General features: G+C 37.7%; 1 long non-coding RNA gene and 1 pseudogene across 2 annotated transcripts in view; one reads left to right on the top strand and one right to left on the bottom strand.

The window, feature by feature from the left end:
- The window catches only part of LOC131277540 (uncharacterized), a 202586-nt gene that overhangs the window by 140646 nt on the left and 39374 nt on the right, over positions 1-22566 (bottom strand). The gene's annotated exons all lie outside the window — the stretch shown is intronic.
- LOC111758669 (14-3-3 protein gamma-like) lies at positions 12487-13218 on the top strand (annotated as a pseudogene).

Genomic DNA, 22566 nt, shown 5'->3' with positions numbered 1-22566 from the left:
CCCAAATTTCTTCTCTGCTTTTCCCTAAATTACATGTTTACTGAAGAATTGTTATATTTTGGTGGCAGACTTGGCCCAGTGGTTAGGGCATCCGTCTATCACATGGGAGGTCCACGGTTCAAACCCCGGGCCTCCTTGACCCATGTGGAGCCAGCCCATGCATAGTGCTGATGCGTGCAAGGAGTGCCGTGCCACGCAGGGGTATCCCCTGCGTGGGGGAGCCCCATGCGCAAGGAGTGTGCCCCATAAGGAGAGTCATCCAGCATGAAAGAAAGTGCAGCCTGCCCAATGGCGCCTCCCACATGGAGAGGTAATGCAGCAAGATGACACAAGCAAAAGAAACACAGATTCCCATGCTGCTGAGAACAACAGAAGTGGACAAAGAAAGAGACACAGCAAATAGACACAGAGAACAGACAACCGGGGGGGAGGGGAGAGAAATGAATGAATAAATAAATAAATAAATCTTTAAAAAAAAAGAATTGTTACATTTTGATTTACTTGTGGGCTTCCCAGACTATGATAATCCCTTGGAAAATCCTCAGATATTTAGCAATTACACATTTGATCTTCCAATAACTTTAGGAGGCCTTCACACTACAAAACTGTAGATAGAAAAATAGTAAATAGCAATAAAAAATGCTGTATATAGAGGAGCACAAGCTTGATAGTAGGTAAAGATGTTCTTTATCCCCTTATGTCTAGAGAAGAGACATATTTCATTATGAAGTTGTCAGTTTCCCTGAAGCATGGATGCTTGCACATTGTATAGAGAGCTCATGGGTTGTTCCCTTGAGATATCAGGCCCCACCAGGAAATTCTTATTTAATACAAGATGACCAAAGAAGAGCATCCTAGGAGACTAAAGTATTTTCATCCTTAAAGTCATAAATTTCATCACCTGATACATTATTTTTTAGACTACAAAATTTCAATAGTGATTCTAAAAATGCTCTTAAGGTTTTATTGAGCACATGTGCACAGTCTTTTATGCATGCATGTATCCATCCATCCTTCCACCCATCTTACCTTTTATGATCTTCATTTAAATTACTGTAATGGTTTCTCATTATTTTTAAACTAATTCCAAAAAATTTTATACACATTATAAGGCTCAGGTGTAATAATTTCCCCTTGCTTATATCCTCAGTTCCAGTTTCTCCAGTCTTGCTTAATGTTTTATTTATATTCCTCACATTTCAATTTCTTCCTCATAATGAGACATTTTAGCCTACTCTATTCACACTGGAATAGTCTAACAGTGTGTCCTATCTCTGTACTTCATTTCTAAGAAGCCTTGTCCAAACTGCCAGGTGGAAACAAATTCATCTTTAATCACTATTTTCCCTCTTACCATGTAAAAACAATGGAAAAATCACATCAATTTTTAATGCCTGGCTTCCACTCTAGATTCTAAACTTTGTGATGGCAGGGAATGAGAATATTTGGATGATCTCATTTCCAGTATGGTGCTGAATGTCTGACATATAACAATTGCTCAATAAATATTGTTAAATAAGAGAATTATTTGAATCCCTCCATCCATATTGCTTTCATTTCAACTAAAATTTACTACACATTTGAATACTTTATTATGAACTTACATAAAACAGTAATAGGGTACAACTATTTGTGTAAATATTATATGCTTCCTTAGTAAGGTTCATAAATCTGTGTCATGTCTCCTAATCATTTTATGCCTCAATACCAAAAAACATACTGAATTAAATCAAATATTGAAGGAGTAAAATGTATTCAGCTGTTATTATACAAAACATCATTCCATAGTCATCTTTTGAGTGCTTATCTTCTTTAGTCATTAAATGGAGATGTGATGGTGAACTTGTCTTTAGGTAGATCACACACTAGCAAGAGAGAGAAAAAAGTTTTTGTAACCAATACAGTGCTACATATTACATTACCATGTAAGAAAAAAGAGCAGGCATATAATTGAGACTTTAAAAGAGCAAATGAGCTATCTAAAGAAGAGAATGTGTTTTGAGAATTTTGAGAGAGATGTAAAAATTAGCCAGTAATACAAAAGATAGAAAAGAAATATGGAAAAAATTATAATGGAGAAAATATAAGAAAGAAAAAGCATATTATATATCTTCAAGTAGTTTTGGAAGGCTGGACTTTAGAAGGGAGTATATGCTAGTGTTCAGAAAGTCAGAAGTAGAGTTATAGTATGAGAGTCATAGAATGTTATTTGACGTTCTGTATTAAACTCATCAAAAATTTGAAGTAAAATAGTGTAGCTTTTGCTTATTTTAAATGAAAATTTATATTTCACTTCTGAGAAAAGAAAACTGCTATTGCACATAGAAGGCATCAAAACTATTGGTGATATGCTGTATCTTAAGTTGGCTGGTAGTGACATGGATATTTAATAATCATTACCATCCATCTATATATGGCAAATATGGATAAATAAATTAGAACTATAGATAAATAAGGCATATTGAGTACATGGAATTTTCTCATCCACCTCCTAATGTGATCATTATGGAATATTAAATTATTAACCAAAAATGATTAAGCAGATGGGAGAAGGATTTTTTGGAGATGAGACATAGATGCACTGTGATAGCAAAATAAAAATGAAAGCAAGGCTCAATGAGTTTGACAACCTAGTTCTAAACTTTATATGGAAATTCAGTGGGATGGTAAAAGTCAAAACCCTTTTGAAAAAGGAAAACACCTGTTGTACCATAATATGGATCATCCTATAATTACAACTCAAGGTATGTGACAGGGGACAAATAGGAAAACAGGCCAATGTAAAGAAGAAAGTGCTGAAACAGGAAGAGCCATCCATGATATAAGACCAGATTGGTACTGCAGATCAGTGGAGGAAGGACAAATTTTTAAAATAGTCCTGGAACAATTAGGTATGCATGTAAAAATAATTGCACATCTGTCTCAATATACACAATAAAATGTCAACTTTTTAAATACATGCAAAAAGTTGAGGGAAAGAATATAAAGATATTATAAAGCAATATTTGTATTTATCATCATTTGTTTTTTCTTTAAGAAAAAGACACAGAAGTTAACAACCATGAATATGATTTGAAGAAATATATGACAGAAAAATTAAGGAGATTTGGTTAATGAAAGATAATACAAAAATTTTTAAAGTGACACTAACTGGTTAGAGACTTTAACAACATATAAAAATGACAAAGGTTATGTATCCAGCATATATTAACACCTTCTAGAAATCAGTACAAACATACAATCCTACAGGAAAATTGGGCAAGATAATTGAAAAAGTACTTCATGAAAGAATTCAGTAAAAGAAAGGTGCTCAGAGGAAAATAAAAATTCAAACTAAAAGGTGATACAATTACATACCTACATACAAGATTTACCAAAATTTTAAAAACTTACAACATGATGTGCAAAAATGATGTGAAACAATACATACTATCATACAGTGACATTGGCACACATAATGGTGTAACTGTTTAGGAGTCATTTTGGCATTTTGTAACACAGTTGAATATCTGCATACAATATGGTGCAATGAGTCTGCCAACAATTTCCCAAGAGAAACCTGGGCATGTGTACACAATGACACATGTAAAAATGCATGCATACAGGGGAATAGTGGGAAGATGATGGAGTAGAAAACTCCAGGAATCAGTCCCTCCTCCAAAACAACTAACTATTAAACAGTGAGGAACCTTCTGAATCAACTATTTCAAAAATCCAGTCAGTGAACACTATGTAGCAACAAGGGTAGAAGTGGAGGGAGATGTATCTGCATATCTCCCTTCTCCTTCAGGCAACTTTGTTTCCAGCTTATTGTTTCCATCACTTCATTTTTGTCTGAATTGATTCTCTTCTAGAGGACTCCAGTAAGAGGATTAGGATCCACCCTGAATGAGGTGAGTCACATTTTAAGATGCTCCTCACCTATATCCTGCTTACAATGGGCTCACACCCACATGGATGGATTAACATGCAGAATATACTTTTCTGGGGTACATAAACTTTGAAGTCATTAGACTCCTTAATTGGAAGTGTGTGAACAGGATTGGTCTTAAATTTCTTTGAAAGTTTGGTAAAATTTCACTGTGATGTAATATGGTCCTGGGCTTTTCTTTGTTCAGAAGTTTTTGATGACTCATCTCTTTACTAGTTATCTTCTACATCTTCTTTCATCAATATAGGTATTTTGTGTGTTGCTAGGAATTTGTCCATTTTATCTAGCTTATCTAATTTGTTAGTACACAGTTTTTCATAGTATCCTCTTATTATTTGAGTGGGGTAATAAAAAGAGTAATAATGCCTTTCTTTGCATTTCTAATTTTAGTTAACTTTGTCCTATCTCATATTTATTTTTTAGTCTAGGTAAAAGTTTGTCAAATGTACTGGTTTTTTGGTTGATGATATATATTGTTTTTTGATTCTTCATTTCATTAATTTCTATTCCAAGTTTAGTTTGTTATTTCCTTCCTTGTGCTCCTTTTGGGTTTAGTTTGATATTATTTTATTGTACTATTTTAAGGATAGCTCTCTGTTTTGATTTTTTTATCTTTTTTATTTTTTTATTAGAGCAGTTGTGAGCTTACAAAACAACCATGTTTACTGTGCAGAATTCCAATACATCACCCATCCACCAACAACTTACATTGTTGTGGAATATTTGTTACAGATTTTGAAAGAACATAATCAGGCTATTACCATTAGCTATGGTTCATATGGATTGTGGTGTCCACTACTATTAACACTATGCATTAGGATTTCACATTTGTTATAGTTCACAAGAGAACACACTGATATTGTACTGGTTACCGCAATCCATCTTCCAGCACATAATTCACTGTGTTATACAGTCCCATGCTATCCTCCTATCTAAAGTCTACACTCATTGGATACCACTTTCATCACAGGGTTGTGCTATCATTGCCCCAGTAAACTTTTGCACTTTTTCCTTAGTCCAAAAGAAAAAGTCTTGTGCCTCCCTATTATTGACAGCATTGATATGGAACCTTCTTTGACCTTGGTGCAAGAATATTACAGTATTGCTGTTAACTATAATACATAAATTACATTACTTATATTTTTACCTTGCATCACTATATTCTTACCACCTTTTAATAGTGGTGAACATTTGTTCTAGTTCAGAGAGGAAGATCCTTGTATTTGTATTATTAACCACAGTTCTCATTCACCTTTGGGTTCACTATGTTATTCAGTCCCCAGATTATTCTCTAGCATTCTTTCATTTGATATTTACATCCCTAGACTACTCCCCTTCAGCCACAATCCCTTTTTCTTCTTTTTTAATGTTAGTAGTCAGAGCTATCATTTCTCTCTCAACACTACCTTTGCTGAATCCTGCAAGTTTTTGGTACATTGTATTTTCATTTTCTTTTGCCTCAAGATATTTTCTAATTTCCCTCGTGATATTTCACCTGTTGGTTGTTGAATAGTAACATTGTTTAATTTCCACATATTTGTGAATTTTACATTTCTACTCCTGTTATTGATTTCTAGTTTCATTTCATTGTGGTCAGAAAAGGAACATTCTATAAATTCTGTATTTTGGATTCATTGAGACTTGTTTTGTGACTTAATACATGGACTTTCCTTGAAAATGATCCATTTGCACCTGAGAATAATATATATTATGTTGGGTGAATTGTTCTATATATATGTCTAGTAGATCAAGTTGATTTAGAGTATCATTCAAGTTTTATATTTTCTTACTGATGTTTTGTCAAAATATTCTATCTATTGTGGAAAGTGGCATGTTAAAGTCTCCAACTCTTAATATAGAACCAACATTTCTCCCTTCAAATCTGTATTTCTTTTATATATTTTGGTGCTTTGCTCTTAGGTGCATATATATTTATTATTGTTGTGTCTTCTTGCTGAGTTGACTTCTTTATCTATATATAAATAGCCATCTTTGTCTATTATAACAGTTTTAGGCTTAAAATCTATTTTATTATATTATAACTACTCCAGTTCTTATTTTTACTTGCATGGTATGTTTTATTCTATCCTTTCACTTCCAATCTACTTATATTTTTAAATTATAAGGTGAGTCTTTTGTAAGCACTGTATTTGGGCATGCTATTTCATCCATTTTGCTAATCTCTGCCTTTTGACTGGAGAGTTTAATCCATTTATATTTAAAGTAACTATTGATAATGAAGGACTTTCTTCCACCATTTTGCTAGTCTTTTTCTTTATTTTTTAACTAAAAAAGATACTTAGATTACATAAATATTACATAAAAAATATAAAAGATTCCTATATGCCCTACTCCCAACCACTCCCACATTTTCCTACATTAACAACATCCTTCATTAGTGTGGTACATTTGTTAAAATTGATGAACACATTTTGGATCACTGCCACTAAGCATGGATTATAGTATACATTGTAGTTTACACTCTCTCTTGCACAATTTTGTCAGTTAAGAAAAGTCTTTGTAAGTCTTTTAACTATTTTGTCCCCAATTCTTCCATTAATGTTAACTTTCATACTCATTTGGCTTTTTGTATTATTCCATAATATATACCTTCTCGTTTCTTCATGGGTTTATTTTTCATATATTTTTCTGTGGTTACCATGGGTTAAAGTTTAGCACCCTAACTATGTAACTGTCATATTTGATTTGAAAACAATTTGACATCCATAGCATACTGATACAGTGATCCTATACCTCACTATTCCCCTACCTTTTTTTGGTACTCATTACAAATTATTTCATTGTACATTAAAAAAATGATATATATATATCATTACTTTCTTTGCATTTGCATTTTGACACCTTTAGTGTGTGAAAAGAGGAGTTACATACTAAAAATACAATATAATATTCTTTTATAGTTATCCATATTGTTAGTTTTATCTAATGACTTTATTCTTTATGTCACATTGAACTACTGTCTAATTTCTTTTCCTTTCGGTCTGTATAACTCCCTTTAGCATTGCTTGTAGGGCAGTTCTAGTGGTGATAAACTTCATCAGCTTTTGTTTATCTAAGAATGTCATAATCTTTCCCTCATTTTTGAAAGAAAGTCTTTCCAGATATAAAATTCTTCATTGGTAGTTACTTTCTGTTATCACTTTAATTCCATGGCTCCCCAAAGCTGTACTTCCTAGACTTGGCACCTTTCTAGCAAATGCATTCCAACTGTCTTCTGCAGTTCTAAGGATGTAATCTTTCTTTAAGTCTCTTCTGCCACTTTTGTTGGGGAAAGAGAAGCACTGGAATAATAACTGCCCTCAGGGCCATGCCCCCAGTGATCCAAAGTAGCTAATCAAAAGCAATGGGAAGCTTTGAGCCTTACCATACCTCCTTCAATTTTGGGGAACCAGGTTTCTACATCTCTCTCACTGGTACCAGCAAGGTATGTCGAGGGCTGGATCCCCACTGCTGCCTATGGTAACAGTGGGGGATGGGTGAGAGTAACCAGTGAGCAGAGAGAGCAATTTACTGGTATTTACAAGGGTTAAGTTTAAGAACATGTTTTCCTGGGGAATATATAACTTCAAACCACCACACCCTTTAAAAAATGGGTAAAAGGCTTGAATAGACATTTCTCCAAAGATAATATACAAATGACCAAAAAGTCCATGAAAAGATGCTCAATATCATTAGCCATTAGGGAAATGCAAATAAAAAACACACTGAGATACCATTTCACACCCACTAGAATGGCTACTATTTCAAAAACTGAAAATTACAAGTGTTGAAGAGGGTGTTGAGAAATAGGAACACTCATTCACTGTTATTGGGAATGTAAAATGGTTCCACTGTGGAAGACATTTGGCAATTCATCAGAAATTTAAGTATAGAATTACCATTTGACCTGGCAATCACACTCAGAGATAATTAGCCAAAACAATTGGAAATAGGTACTCAGATATTTGCACACCCATGTTCTTAATGGTATTATTTACAACTGACAAATGATTCAAGGACCCCAAGTGTGCATTAAATGATGAAAGATAGGCAATATGTGGTATATTCACAAAATGGAATATAATTCAGCCATAAGTGGGAATAAACTTCTGATACATGCAACAACATGGATGGATCCTGAAGACATCATATTGAGTAAAATAAACGAGACACAAAAGGGCAAATATTGTATGATCTCATTGATATGAAATAAGTAAAATAAGAAAACTCATAGAATCAGACTTTAGAATGTAGGTTACCAGGGTGGAAGTAGGGAGTAGGGAGTCAATAATTAAAGTGTACAGAGTTTCTATTTGGGATGGTTGGTAAGTTTTGGTAATGAATGGTGATGATTTTTAGCACAACACTGTGAACATAATTAACATCACTGAATTATATATTTGAATGTGATTAAAAGTGGAAATGTTAGGCTGTATACATGGTAATAGAATAAAAGAGCAAAAATTGAAAACAAATAAATGTATAAGACTTTTTTAAAAATAAAAACAGGAAAAACTATGCAATATTGTTCCGGTATATTAAAAGGTGGTTAATTTTTTTTAAAATGTAATTCCTACAATGCCAGTTGTGTGGTAATTTCTGAGCAAAGTAAAGCATTGTTCATTGGGATGGATTTGAGATATTGGCAATAGTTTCAATTATATGGGAGTTTGCTTGGTTATTAGTGTTTAAATTGACAATTTTTGTTCTATGAACTTTTCTGTATGCTTGCTTTGTTTACAAAAGAAAAAATGGTTAAAAATAATGTGACTGGAAGGGTAAAATTGTGCAGCGTCTGTGGAAAACAATTTGGTAATTTCTTAAAAGTTTAAATATAGAATTACCATATGACCAGGAACCATACTTCTAGGTATATACTCAAAAGAAATGAAAACAGCAACCCTAACAGATTCTTATACATAAATGTTCATATCAGCATTACTTAGCATAACCCAAAGATAGAAACAACCCAAGTGTACATCAAAGGGTGAAAAGATAAATAAAACATGCAATGGAATAATATTCAGTCAAAAAAAGGAACGAAGCTCTGTACATGCCACAACATGGATGAATGAAACTATTATGCTAAATGAAATAACCAGACACAAAGGACAAATATTCTGATTCCACTTACATGAATGAATAAACTAATACATACAGGCAGAAAGTTGATTAGAGGTTATCAGGGATTGTGGGTGTGGAGAGAATGGAGAGGTTTTGCTTAATGGGTATGGAGTTTGTACTTGATGTGATGAAAAATTTTGATAATTGTTGGTAGTGATGGTAGCATAACATTATGAACTTAATTAATACTTCTGAATTGTACATTTACAGTTTCTATTGTATTTACCCTTTTTATTTTCCTTTTTTTCCCTACTACTTCACCAAGTTTTCAACCTCCTTGGGTTTTCAAGAGAACTCTTAAAAATGTGGAGAAATATCTCAGGAGCACCACAGACTAAAGAGTCATATAGAGGCTGCCTTATTCTCTCCCTTGTGCATAAAATACTTTGGTTCATTCAAACATAGAGAGTAATTTCTATGTGTTTTGCATCATATATATTTTCTGAGAAGCTATTATGCCATGCAAATAATGAACATACCTTTACCTAAAACTCTTTTGTCAAGTTTTATTGTAGATATTTAACATTTCAGAGGAAAAAAGTCATATCAAAAAGGACTTGTTTGAAAAGTGATAAAAATTTTCAAGAGATATTGTGGTACTATATGAAGCAAGTCTAAGTCTTTTAAAATCTCCATGGTACCATACTTTTCCTGACCATCATCTCTACTGGATTCTTGCATGAGAGACATAGTCTGTCCCCCTGCTTCCAACATCAGTCCATATATTCCATTGACAACACAGCAGCCAAACACATATTTTTAAAATAAGGCATACAATGACTTCAAAACACTCAATTGGCTTTCCATCTCATTTCCATTTCATTCAGGATAAAATCCAAAATCCAGCCAGTAGGTATTTTGGGGACATTAAAGTCTTAAATGGGAAGTTAAGACTTAAAATGTATAGCATTAACATTTGGAACAATGGAAATGTTCTGATAATGGATGGTGGTGATGGTAGTACAACACTATGAATGTAATTAATAGCTGTTAAATATATATCTGAATACAAGAAATGGCTCTGTAGCCTCAACTCCTCCACCTCCAGCCAGTCCTGCCCAGCCCCCAGACCCTGCCCAGAGATCATGCCCGCCACAGTGCTCCCTCCCCAGCACCAGCGGCACCCTTCTCAGCACCCACACTCCTGAGCACTCACACCTCCATGGCCCCCCATCTGGCAATTGTGGATGTTTGTGACCTGTGGGCTGCAGAAGCAGGTGAGACTTGGTCTATCACATCCTGCCCCTTACAAGGCATGCAACTGGGGCAAGTTACCTGGAACCCCAGTTCTTTTGGTCCAGTGAGGACCAAAAGGAAAGCAGGACAACACCTATCACAGGTGGTTATTTCAAGGACAAAGGGAACTAGGGGATGTAAAATATTCCTTTGTCCCCATAGAATGGGACTTCCCTGGGCCTCCTAACAGGCAGGGAGTCCAGGCCTGGGCTGCTCTTGATAACACTGGCTAAGGCAGCCGCAGAGGACAAGCACGCCTGTTCCTGGGGCAGAACATGGCCAAACAGCCAGACTTGATGCCAGATGCGTGCTGCCTCTACTGAAGGAGGCCAGCACCCCACACACACACACACACACTTGGGCAAATGCTGAGGGCCCACAAGACAGCTCAACCCACCATTGCCCCAGAGGTCTCCACCCCAGAGCAGCTGGGCACTGGACTCTGGAGCCCACAGAAGTTCAGCTGGGTTCCTAGGTCACCTGGAATCTGAGCCCTTTCCTGTGGGCAAGACACCCGAATCCCACCCAGAGTGGCCACAGTCCCAGCAGCACCCAGCCAGAGTTTTGACCAGGTTAATGGCCAGCTGTGTGCCTGAATTCTCTCCCCAGCTTGACTGTGCCCCCCCAGCCCCTAATAAGGCAGGTGACAAGCACACCTGGCACACACCAAGCACTCAGAACAGGCTTCCACTGCAGAGGCTGCAGCAGACATATGACTCAGAGGACCTGCGAGGCCCCTTTCATCCTTCATCCTGAGAGCTCAGCATCTGTCCCATCTCAGAGAGATGCTGTGACTCAGAGGTAACAAAGCCAAGCTCCTCTACCAGCAGCTCCCTCTGCACCTCCAGAATGACCTGCAAGGAGGGGATATGGTTCTGAAACACCTAAGCTTAATTACATGGCACAGACAACTGTCTGATAGTTAAATTACTTCATACACTCACAGCGGTTCAAGCCTCAGGGGTCACAGCTGCTGCAACACTCCTGGAGGTACAAGTGCCCGGGGCTGGTGGCTTGTCCTGGGTGCTTGGCCACACTTCCAGTTCTCATCTACTCTGGCTCTAAGGGCTCTAAGCTGGGCCCTCTCTGAACATCACATTTTGAGCCCTTCTGAGAATTCAGGATTCCAATATCTTTGGCCTCCAAGACCTTTCATAGCCATAAGTTCATTTTTTTATCCAGTGTTGGGTGGGTACCTGCTGTGTAGCTTCCCCAGGTAAGACAGCGAGAGGACTCAGTTTGGACAGTACCTTAAGGGGAGATGGAGACAGCCTTGCTGACAGTGATGATGCCACAAATGCCATAAGGAGCAGAGAGCGCACAAGGGGAGCAGGGAGCACAGGGTGTGGAGTAGAGAAGTCTGCCTGGAGGAGTCAAAGGAAGGTTGCCCAGGGAGGCAGCACTTGAGCTGGGACCTGAAGGAAGACTTGTGGGAGCCAGCAGAGCAGGTGAGTAGGTGGTGACTTTCCAGGTATGGGTGGGGGTCTTGTTTGTGAGAGAGAACTAGAGGACAGGTGAGGAGACAAGGAAGAGTGTGGCAGTCGGGTTCTGGTTTTAGCCTCCTATGGGTGGCTCTCCTCCCTGGAAGCAGCCAGGCCTTGCCAGGACATTCAGGGGCAAGCTCTGGGGTCAGAGCAAACTGAGGTCAGAGCATAGAAGGAGGGACAAGGGAGCAAGGATTAAGCTGAAGCAGCACACTAAGGCACCTGGCACATAGTAAGTGCTCAGTAAACACCTATGACATTAGCACTGTTCTACTGGGATGATATACAGGCCCTTGGGGGGCAGGGTCTGTCAGGGGACAGGAGGAGGGACAGGAAAGATGGAGTGGCTGCCTGAAGATGCTGAGCAACAGGTGAGGGTCCTGGAGCAGATGGCCCCTCAAACCCCTCCCATTCCAGACATTCAGAGCCAGGTTCCAGGTGGAGCTACTGGACTGGCATGCTCCATGAACATGTGCTGAATGAATTACTCGGGGGCCTCCAATTTCTGCTCAAAAGTGTCTTGACACCAAGCCACCTCGTGCCCAGTCCCGTGGTCACAGCTCGAGCCACAGCCTCAGCGCCACCGCCACCAGAGCCAGTCGCTTTGTCGGTCGGTCCCTCCAGCACACGGCCTCCCACCGCACTGCAGCCACTCTCCACATGCTTCAGGCTGCCCTGGTCTCCTCGTGCGGCCCGACCCAGCCCGCAAAGATGGTGGACCATGAGCAGCTGGTGCAGAAAGCCCGGCTGGCTGAGCAGGCAGAGCGCTATGACCACATGGCTGTGGTCATGAAGAATGTGACAGAGCTGAATGAGCCCCTGTCCAATGAAGAAAGAAACTCTCTCTGTGGCTTACAGGAATGTTACTGGGACACACCGTTCTTCCTGGAGGGTCATCAGTAGCATTGAGCAAAAGACCTCTGCAGATGGTAATAAGAAGAGATGGTTCATGCTTACCGTGAGAAAATAGAGGAGTTGGAAGCAGTATGTCAGGATGTGCTGAGCCTGCTGGATAACTACCTGATCAAGAATTGCAGCGAGACCCAGTATGAGAGTAAAGTGCGTTACCTGAAGATGAAAGGGAACTATTACCGCTACCTGGCCAAAGTAGCCACAGGAGAGAAAAGGGCAACGGTTGTGGAGTCCTCTGAAAAGGTCTATAGTGAGGCCCATGAGATCAGCAAGGAGCACATGCAGCCTACTCACCCCATTAGATTAGGCCTTGCTCTCAACTATTCCATTTTCTACTATGAGACCCAGAATGCCCTAGAGCAAGCCTGCCACTTGGCCAAGACTGCTTTTGATGACGCCACCGCCGAGCTCGACACTCTCAATGAGGACTCCTACAAGGACTCCACTCTCATCATGCAGCTTCTCCATGACAACCTCACGCTCTGGACAAGTGATCAGCAAGACGACGATGGTGGAGAAGGCAACAATTAAGGTCCCCAGGTGGACTGGCTGTGCACGCTGATGCTACTACTGCAGTCTTTATTTTTTTCCCATGAGTTGGGGGTCAGGTGGGGGAGAGAAATGGAGGGGTGACCTACCTTGGGAGAAACCCATGACCTGTCCTATCTTTGATTGCCTCTTTGAAATTTTTTGCCAAAATACCACTAGTGGAAAGTCAGGCTAGCTGTGCTGATATTGGAATAGCATCCTCACACTGGAATATGGACTGTTCTGTAGATGAATGCAAGTGGAGCTGTCTTTATTTTAACTTATTGCTAGATGATAGGGTTTTAAGATGAAAAGAAAACTTAAATGGAATGGCCTTCATTCAGTAAGTTCTGTGGTTCCAGTAAGGATTTTTTGTACATATGCTCTTAAGTTTTGGGTACTTTCTATCTCATCTGTTTTAGCTGTGCATTTTTTTCAGGGTGTACTCTACCAGATATGGAATAGTTTAGATCCCAAACTGACAGACTTAGAACATAAGGTATATTTATCCTATGGTTTAGGCCTTGCCAGTTTCCTGAAGTCTCCGATTAGTTGACAGTATTAAGACTAAATTGCAGTTTACAGTATATCTACATTGCAGCCATATGTAACATCAAGCCACTGACTGTATATTTTTCTTTGCTAGTGTTTTGTGGCTTTACACCCTTACTCAGCTTTATCCAGGTTGGTTTTGGTGTTATCTGTCTCCTGGGCCAAAAAGCTTGTCTGAGGAGAATCAAAGCTACTTTATGTTTTAGTTAACAGGTGCTTGGCAGGTTGGCTGTGGGAGTTTTGTCCTTTTTCCCTCTTAACTTAAATCCACCACAAAAATTTTAACCACTTTAATAGAAATGTTAAACACCACAAAAACAGAAAACTCAGGTCTGTATGTCATTTATTGTATTGGTATTTTCAAAGAACATTCTGATTTTTTTAAATGACACAGCTTCTTCCTCAGGGATTATACTGCCATTTCAGTTTTTCACTTGATTTTTCCCACTGTACCTGATGTTGATGGCAGCCAATTGGGTTGTAGGTGCTGTTGGGTTGTAGAAGTTGCGTGGTCATTCTGAGAGTTTGTGGTGCAGTGTGAAAATTCAGGTGCTAGAAGCTTTACTGGTAGGAAAATCCAAAAGGAAGAGTTGTATTCATAAACATTGTCAAATTTAGGGATCCTTGTGTGTCAGTCTTTCTTCCTGGGAAAACACTCCTTCCCCAAGTAATTGTGTAGGAAGATAAACTAAAATCATTATCAGGTAATAAATACTCCTGTTTGACCATAACTTTTTCTATATATTTTTTTCTTTTAGTGAAAGCATAGATGTTGGAGAGTCGCTTCTCTTGTGCAATCAGTGCACAATTTGGAATTGAAGGAAACTACATTGCTATTTCCACAAATTTGTTTTCAGTTAGCCCTAAGTCCCTCATTCTCATTTTTTAATCAATCTTTGTGTAAACATGACTTGTACATATGCTGAGATATATAAAAAAATCAGTAACAGTGTGAACTCTCAAGAATTAAGTAATGACATTGGACTTGCTTTATTTGTTTTATGTAGGCAAGGAGAGGTGTAATAATTGAGGAAAAACTTGACCCATGGTTTTGCTAATACCAAATTTGAGCATGTACTTAGGAGATGGATATGCCTAACAGGATCCACAGACAGTGAAGGTAGAAGAATGCAATGACATGGGATCAGTGTACTCTCTGACATTGCAGTTTACCCAGCATGAATTTCCTTAGAAGGCCCCTCCATGTGCTGGAGCGGGAGTCCCAATTAACTCCACTTGAAGAATCAACAGGAGAAAGCTTTGCAGGTTTTGTGCCATTACAGGAGTCTAGAGTAAATGCCATGGATGGGGAAAGATTGGGGGGTGGGGCAGGGCTTTCTTTCCTTTATCTTCATGTCAAATGAGCAGTGTTGTGTCTTTCCTTGTAGCATTTGGAAATGATTTACTGGAATTGCAAAACCTATTTTTCTTTTAAATTTCAGCTTTGGCTCTGGCTACTTTTTAGAATAATGCAAGATAAAAATGAAGAGGCCAAAGGGAGACTTGATATTTAAGCAGCTTGAATGGTTTCTTTTCTTTATTTCTAAAGAAATGCACTTGCCTATCATACTATCTCTATAGTGAAATGATTACCCCTCCATTACTCTATTGATACAATATTGTGCATGCTAGTGTTGTATTTCTATACAGTAACTTGAAATTCATTAATTTATACTATAGGTGTTATGTATTCCTATGACAAAAATTTAAGTCTTCAAATTTTTTTAAGTTTTTCTTTTTTTTTTTAATTTAATTTTTCCTTTTGGGGGTAATGTTTGCTCTACCAATAGTGATCGTAACAAACTGATCTGTTTTGGATGTTGCTATAGTGACATGCAGTTACATATTTTGTTTTTAAAGTGGGGGGGGAGTAAAAGAAACACCAGTGTTAGCTTAATCTTAATGTCTGGTGTTTGCAATGGTGAAATTATAACCATTACAGTGTAGGAGAACAATGACTATGTTCCCTGAATGAGCCTTTGTGCTTTTTGTCATGTTATGCAGCGAACTATTTTTAAGGTCTAATCAGTGATTATTTTTCCAACTTCGTGTTTCTCTAAGGAATTATTTCACACATGGACCATTCTTACCAGTTTTCCTCAGTGACAAAATATCATGAATGTCATTATGTAGCTATCGTACATTGAGCAAATAAACTTACAGATCTGAAGTCAAAAAAAGAAGTGTCCTGACACCTTAAGAAACCAAAGAGAGGAGGTGGGGCAAGATGGCATCTGAGTGAGTGCACTTCATAATCGCTCCCGCAATGGACCAGCTCAGTAGGGTTGGAATCTTGCTGGAGGGGGCTGTCTTGGTGGCTTGCAAGGCAGGAGGTGTTTGGACATGGATTTGGAGAGACTGCAACAGAAGTAGTGCTTGCTAAAGGTAGAATTGTGAGTTCTAGCACTGAGGTCAGAAGTTGTGGGGAGGCGGGACCCTTCCCCCTAGGGCTGGCAGTCACAGCATTCCCTGAACTGTCAGTAGTGCAGCAGTGTTTCCAAGACCTGTGTTTCCCAGAAGTGTGGTCCCCAGGTCCATAACCCCTAAGCCCCCATAGCCCATGTTCCAGACCCACATACCCTGAGTCCACAATATCCCAGACTTCCCTCTCCTGAGTCCAGCACTCCCTGAGGCACAGGATTACCCTAGCCCTCTGGTTTTGGACTGACTCCCTGATTCTGAGGGTTATGATGGGAGGTGCAGAGGGGCTGAACAAAAGTGTGGGTTCAATTTTCCAGGATCCCCACCGCCACCACCCCCTTTTTTTTTTTTTTTTAGCTTCAAGGAGCATACCAGCAGGGAAGTGAATCTGCTGAGAAAGCCCAATTTAACTAAATGCCCTGGGATAGGAAACTTGGTCTGGGAGAAGTGGGAGTCAAAAAATCAACTAGCCCTCTGTAGTAAACCTAAGGAAGAGGGACTGTGGGATGTGTTTTCAAAGCTTCCAATAGCATATTTGGGGTCCCTGGTGAGGTGTGGGTGCTCTCTCTTTGGAAATTAGGAATCATTGTTTTTTTCTGGTGATTTGGGTCACCAAGGACCCATTTGAATCTCCTGCTGGACCCCTCACACAACTTTCCTGCTGCCATGGGAGGAGGGAAATGAGACAGGGAGAAAGGGGGAAGGTCAGACTTCTAAGCATTTTATTTAACTGCAAAGAGAATTCCTTGCTTGAAACTTTGGTCTTTTGTGATTTGTTTTCTTGTTTTTCCTTCCTTTTCATCCCCCCAGGACCTTTTCTTCTTCTTCTTTTTTCCTTTTACTTCCTTGCTTTCCACCACCCCCTTTTTCCTTTTTTTCTCTTCTTTTTTATATTTTTTATATTAGGTGCTGCAAGGAGTGATTCACATTTGCTGTGTTTCCTCATCCTAGATATCCTCTTTTCTGTGTGTACTGATTTTGGCTAATAATGTTATCCACTTTCCTCTACATCTTTCTATCCTCCATCATTTATTGTTTCTCTTATATTCTACCTCTTTTTTTTAGCCCCCAATTTTTCTCTTTTTATGTCTAATACCTTTGTACTGTTTTCTGTCTTATTCACTCTCTATATTATTGTCCTTTCTTTTCTCTTTCTCTCTTTCCTGACCACACTGGTCTTTTAATTCATTCTATATTCCTCCCCATATTCAGTTTACTGTCTCATTATAGGTACTCCACTTTTCTTACTGCTATAACTCTACACAGCTTACATGAGTCTAATATCCATTCTCCTAGATCTCACATGGTTCTTCTGTTAACATTTACTATCAATACTACTATTATCCTTCTTCTTTTCTTACTCCTTTTGCTTTCTCTTGCCCTAATATTTTCCTTCAAGTGAACTTAGCAAAAACAAGGAAATAGAATAAGAACAAAGCGACAAAGAGAAAAGTTAACATTCACACAAAAACAATTAAACCACAAGACTAGACAAAGAAGCTAATCAACTGAATAAACCTACCAAGATAAAATGATGACCAGACAGCAACTAAAAACTACAAACCAAACCAATAATCAGGAAAACATGGCCCAGTCCAGTGAACAAACTAAAAACAAGGAAGAAGACCAGAACATTAAACAAGAAATTAAAGTTCTCAAAACATATATTAGGGACCAATTTAATGAAGTGAAGGAAGAGATTAAGAATATGAGAATATGAGAGAATACAGAAGAAATTGCAATCATGCACAAAAATATAATGGATATGATGGGGATGAATAGCACAATCTAAGAAATAAAAAATACACTCTCAGCAAATAATAGCAGATTTGAAGAGGCAGAGGAAAGAATTGGTGATGTGGAAGACGGTACATCTGAAATCAAACATATAGTAGAATTGATCGATAAAAAGAAAAAATCCAGCATGGACTTAGGAACCTGAATGACAATGCAAAACACACAAACATATGCAGTATAGGCATCCCAGAAGGAGAAGAGAAAGGAAAGGGAATAGAAGGGGTTTGGGAGAAAATAATGGCTGAAAACTTCCCAAACCTATTGAGGGAGATGGATGTACAGGTCCAGAAAGTGCAGCACACCCCAGCTAGTATAAATCATAACAGTTCTACTCTAAGACATACACTTGTCAAATTGTCAAAAGAGATCCATCACATACAAGGGAAGCTTGATAAGATGAAGGGCAAATTCTCATCTGAAACCATGGAGGCAAGAAGCCAGTAGTATGGCATAGTTAACATGCTAAAAGAAAAAAGCTGTCAGCCACGAATACTTTAAACAGCAAAGCTGGCATTCAAAAATGAGGGAGAGTTCAAAATATTCACAGATAAACAGAAAGTAAGACATTATGTCAATAAGAAACCTGCCTTTCAAGAAATACTAAAGGGAGTTCTGCAGGCTGAAAGAAAAAACAGGAGAGAGAGAGAGTTGGAGGAGAGTGTAAGAGCAATAATTTCTCATTTTAAAGAGAAATAAAAACAATATGTAGCATATATAAACCTAAAGAAAATATGGTTAATGTAATTCCTTGACAGCAATAAAATTGAACATTAATGGATTAAACTCACCCATCAAGAGACACAGATTGGCAGAATGGATAAGGAAATATGACCTCTCAATATGCTGTCTACAAGAACTGTACCTTAGACCCAGGGATGAAAGTAGGCTGAAGGTGAATGGTTGGAAAACAATTTTACAAGCAAATAATAACCAAAAAACAGCTGGAGGAGCTATACTAATATCCGACAATTAGACTTTAAATGCAAACTATTGTAAGAGACAAAGGACACTATATATTAATAAAAGGGACACTCTATCAAGAACAGAGAACAATCATAAACATTTAGGCACCTAACTAGGGTGCATCAAATACATGAGGCAAACACTGGAAAAACTAAATGGAGAAATAGATGCCTCTACAATTATAGTGGGGGATTTTAGTACACCATTATCAACATTAGACAGAACATCTTGACAGAGAATTAATAAAGAAACAAAGACTTTGAATTATACATAAGTGGATTTGGACCCAATACACAATTACAGAACATTACACCCAAATACAGCAGGATATACATTCTTCTTGAGCACACAAGGATCATTCTCCAGGATGGACCACATGCTAGGTCACATAACAACTCTCAATGAATTCAGAAAGATTGAAGTTATACAAAAGCATTTCCCTGACCACAATGGAAATCAGTTAAGGACAGAGAACCAGATCAGGCACAAAGATATACATTTTAAATGACACATTCTTAGACAAGCAGTGGGTCAAGGAGGAAATCACAAAAGAAATTAGTGACTACCTTGAAAGAATGAAAATGACAACACAATGTATCAAAAACCTATGGTTTTGCAGCAAAAGGTGTACCAAGAGGAAAATTCATAGTGATAAATGTCTATATTAAAAAAGAAGAAACTGTAAGTTGCAAAGCAATAGGAAGGTCTGAAAACCAGAGAATGGAGTTTGGACTTGATCCTATAAGCATAGATCAAGTTACTAACTAAAGATTTGGGCCACAAGGAAAGTCATGAAGAGTAAATGGTCCAAACTGAATAGAACTATTACAGACTGCAAGGAAGAAACTGGAAAGTGAAAAGATCACTTACTTTTATTAATGTACAGTGGTGATGGTAACATGACATTGTGAATATAATTAAGGCCACTGTATTATATATCTAAATGTGGCTAGAAGGGGAAATTTGGGGTGGTATATATGTTGACAGAATAAAAATTAAAAGTAAACAACAACAGGACTACACAATACAGTGAACCCTAAAGGAAACAGGGCTATAATTAATAGGACAATTATATTATTCACAATTGCTAAAAGATGGAAAAACCTAAGTATTCATCAACCAATGAATTGATAAGCAAAATCTGGTATTTTCATACAGTGGAATATTATTCAGAAGTAAGAAAAAATCAATTGCAGAAGCAAAGACAGTGTGGAGGAGAACTGAGGATATTAGGTTGAGTAAAGGAACCAGACACAAGAGGGCAAACACTTTATGGCCTCATTAATATGATCTAAATACAATGAATAGACTTATGAAGTTGGGACTATGAAAGGAAGTTTGGTGGGAGATGGAATGTGGATGAAAAGGGGAAGATGATGCTGGTATATATAGAATATTTAATCAGGTAAAATGCATATATGGTAATGCTTGAACTTGATGGCAACACATTGTGAATGTAACAAATACTAATGATTTATGAATGAGAATGTGGCCAAAAACAGTATCTAGGAAAATTAAGGTTAGAGGACAGCTGAAGAATAATATTGGGAATGTAGAACAATGATTTTGGCAGGAGATTGTGATTAATAAGATAGAGGAATGGACTTCTACTACATGTTAAAATGTGCTGATACAATGGAAAAATATAAATTATTTGGAACTATAATTAACACCATTGCGATGATTTTCTAGCAAAAGCAAGGTTGATATTACATTAATGCTCAGGGTTTAAAAAAAGACAGGGTTTGGTTTTGTGAAATCTGAATAGGATTAAGCAGTTTTTCTCTTCATTATTTTTTAATACTGCATAATTATGATATTTAACTAATCTCTGTATCTTTATGAACACTACAGGAGCAACTGAGTTAGAATTTGCAATTAGACCAGATAAAGATGAGAAAGAACTTTTTAGGAGGAATGTATCCATAACTTGTTGAGCTGCATTTTTCTGTTATATTTTTCTGAATTTGAAATAAGGTTATAAAAATAGTACAATGATAATAATATTTACTCATTGATTGTAACAAAGGTACCACACTAATGTAAAATGTTTAAAATGGGGGCAGGAAATGGGAACATTTTATGCATCTTTCTGGAAATCTACAACCTCTCTAATAAAAAATCTTGAAGGCAAAGATAAATACCTCTTAATACATGGGGCAATAAAGTGGTACTAAGAATTTTAAAAAGGACAGAATTTGCAGAACTCAAGCAAATGCTGCATTTTTTTAAGGCAGGGATAAGGTGAAGGATGACATATGAGTTTCCAATCCCAGGTGAGATTCAAGATCAGTTCCAAAGGGCAGTTGGTTTCACAGAAAGATAAGAAATTACATTTTAGGCACATTACATCAGACCACAGAGAGGACATTCATGTAAAAGCTACCAAAGAAAAAAGGTGGATGCTGGATTCAAACAAATTGATGAAAAACCAATGCTTAAGTTACAGATTTGTGGGTAATTGTATAAAAAGCACAAGTAAATGTGTGTAAATAAGAAATCTGCAAAGGGAAAAAGACTGGAGTGTAAAAAGCAAAGGTAAAAAGCCTTAACCACTAATATTAAACTGAGAATATGGAGGAAGTGTAAAGGAGGGAGAAATAAGAGCCCAAGAGGATCTCAACAATGGGGCTGCAGAAATCAAGAAAAAGCAATGATTCAGGAAGAATCTATGTTATAGGAAGGTTTTTTTTTTATGACTTTGAAAGTCTGTGACTTTCTAATCACTCTGAGAAACAATGTGATAGAGTAAGAAGAAACACTGGATTTTGAATCACTGTTTTGACTCTTCTTAGTTCATTTGAACTACAGAATATTTTCACCAAAAAAATTATGTAGGTATAGACAGATAAATGGATGACCAAAACTTACAAGTACATGTAGAAAGATTTACTGGATCATATCAAGGCTCAATATGGTAGCCAAGGGATACTTATTTCTTCTACCACAATTTTTCCAATAAAAAAAATTCCAAGTCCTCTAAATTCATTCTGAGCATTCAAAAAACAAAAAACACCAACCACAAAAATCATATTACTTAGAAAAAATAAGAAAAGTGTGGTCCTTCAACTATGCCAAAAGAAGGGTGTCATAATAAAATATATCACTAATTCAAAATTAAAAGCATTTCTTTGAAAGTATAAAACTAAAATTAGCACTATACTTTTAAATACATGTCCCAGAGACTTAAATCTTTGGTCTGTTCTGAGCCCTGAATCTCAGCCGAGTTACAACACCTACTCACCAGTTCACTGGACTCACCCAGGACAACTAACAAGATGATGATGGACAACATGCATCCCAAGGAACAGAGAGTGTGTGCAGCTGCAAGCAAGATGGTTCCATCCATCTGCCCCACGGGATCTAAGCCCCTCTCAATTAGAAACAAGAGTGGGCATCACCATCCCCAAATCCTCAACTTTGGGGAGTGAACAATGGACTAAAGTAGACTTAGTAGTATACAATTAAAGCCTTCTTGCTATTTTATTCTAGCAATGGAAATTACTTTGGTCATTGTAAAGGCAGTGGCCACCAGAGGTCCTGAGGGGAAGGGAAAGAAAAGAATAGGTTCAACTTGGGTGCATTTTCAGGACATTGGAATTGTCCTGCATAACACTG

The sequence above is a fragment of the Dasypus novemcinctus genome, unplaced genomic scaffold (assembly GCF_030445035.2).
Source record: "Dasypus novemcinctus isolate mDasNov1 unplaced genomic scaffold, mDasNov1.1.hap2 scaffold_134, whole genome shotgun sequence".
Lineage (NCBI taxonomy): Eukaryota > Metazoa > Chordata > Mammalia > Cingulata > Dasypodidae > Dasypus > Dasypus novemcinctus.
The sequence above is the reverse complement of the archived record's forward strand: the minus strand, read 5'-3'. Positions and strand labels throughout refer to the sequence as shown.